Below are 2054 nucleotides of genomic sequence, written 5' to 3'. Positions count from 1 at the left end.
TGTCCTGCTCCCTGCGTGCGGGGGGGAGTTCCAGCCCTGCGCCTCGGCCTGCACCCCAGTGACCGTGCGCAGACACGTCACCTTCACAAGCCAGGTCGACTTCAAATGACACTAGCTACTTTGTCAGTAAAAGTGGGCATTTGGGGGAGAGTCGGGAACTGCAGAAAAGTTGGGGTGGGGACCCGAGCCACCTAGGGGGCCTTTACAGAAAACGGGGTGGGGCCGTCTGAGCGCGGCTCGGGCAGGAGAGGTGATTCCCGGGGGCGCTGGTAGGCTCCCGGCCGGATGGGCACCCTCCTTTGGGGCCCACAGTGCCGGGGGACGGGGGGTGAAGCCCTGGCTGCCCGAGATGTTTTGGGGTGACTCTTCCCGACCCGCGTCTGGCTGGGTCTCCTCTCTGCCTCCCGCCATCCTGTCTGCTGCCTGCTGTGCTGCGCTCGGGGTCCTGCTTCAGGGACGGAAACCCCTCGGGGGGCTGCCCCCACCTCCAGAGCCATCACGGCTGTCCGGAGCCTGCTGGCGGAAGGAGACTGCGGACGAAAGCCGCGCCCAGAGAGCCCGCGCGAGCCCGGCTCCCTCAGCACCCTGCGTGCAGGCTAGGCGGACCCCAAGCAGGGGCCCCCTCCCACCCAGGGATGTGCATTGTGTATTTGCAATTCGTCTGTTTGTGCGTACAGAGCTGGGGTGCAGGCCAGAGGCGGCGGGAGGCTTCCCCAGAGACAGAGCGGGGAGCGGGGCAGGCGACATGATCCACTGCTGAGGGGAGCAGCGGGGTCAGGAGAGGGCTGCCGCGCCCTGGGGCCACTGGGGCGCCCTGGGGTCACGGGCGGGGGTGGACCGCTGCTGAAGCAGCTCGAGCTTCCCGGTGCTGGCCCCACCCGCTGCCCACAGGGAGGCCGGCAAAGAGCTCTTTACTGATGGATGCGCACGAACGCTGGGGTAGGCCGAGGTGTGGGGTGACAGGACCCACCAGTCAGAATGGGGACCCCTCTTGGAAAGGGGAGCTCGCTGCCAGCTGGGTGCCGTGGGGGCGTCTCTCCCCTCTGCTACAGGCTTTGGTTACACAGGAGACGTGGCCCCGCTGGCCGCTTCCCGGCACTGAAGACAGGCGGGGTGCTGCCTGGCCGCCCCGAAGGTGGGCTCTGAACCTCGTGAGCGGCTCTCTGAGCCCTCGGGCTGGTGCCGCCTGGCCTCTCCTGGCCCCGGGCCGGCTGCCGGCTCTGGACCGCTCGAGGCTGCACCACACAGGCCCCGCACGGCCCTCCCCTCCAGCGCACGCGGAAACGGACCCTGCTGGCCCTGCTGGCCCTGCTGGCCCTGCTGCGAGAGCTCCTGGGAGCAAGAGGCCTGGGCAGGGCGTGTGGGCCTGGGCGGGGCTGCTGGCCGCTGCCGCCACCTGCACTGTGCCCCTCCCAGCTCGCCCACTCCCTGGCTCCAGGGCAGCAGCCTCCTGCCTGCGTCTGTCCTGACCTTGCGCTCGCAGACCCCTGCGGCCTGTCCAGCCCCCGCCCCGGCTATCCCAGAGGTCAGCTCCTCACAGGCCGGGGCCTCGCCCGTGGCCCTTTCAGACGCCCTCCGGCGCGGGTCTGGCTGCTGAGTCTGGTGTCCGGTCAGGGCGGCTGTGGACGGCCATGGCGGGGCTGGACGCCTGGCTGTGCAGGGCAGAGACCTGGCCAGTGCAGCCTCCCCGGGCGAGCGGCTGGCGTGGGCGGGGGGCCCTGCAGGGGGTGCGGCCTCAGGAGGTGCCGCGGGGGGCTGGGCGGCCGGACCCAGGCTGGGGGCGAGCCGGGGCCCGGGGGTGGGGTGTGCAGAGAGCTTGGCTGAGGGATCGGGGCGGCGATTTACTAGGGAGTCGAGGCTGAGCTCGGCTGGGGGTGGCGGAGTTCGGGTGACCCTCGCCTTCTTCCTGGAGCTCCCCAGCGCGCCCGAGCCGCCCTCTGCGGGCCCGAGCGAGCTGACCCGGGGGACGGCGCGGCCAGCAGGCGCCCCGCAGTCCCGACTCCTGCGCTGCTTCCCACGCAGGCAGCGGGTGCAGGCAGGTGGGCGCTCCCCGC

This window comes from Condylura cristata, unplaced genomic scaffold (assembly GCF_000260355.1).
Source record: "Condylura cristata isolate star-nosed mole 26May11 unplaced genomic scaffold, ConCri1.0 scaffold00006, whole genome shotgun sequence".
In the NCBI taxonomy this organism is placed as follows: domain Eukaryota; kingdom Metazoa; phylum Chordata; class Mammalia; order Eulipotyphla; family Talpidae; genus Condylura; species Condylura cristata.
Note: the sequence above shows the minus strand (reverse complement) of the source record.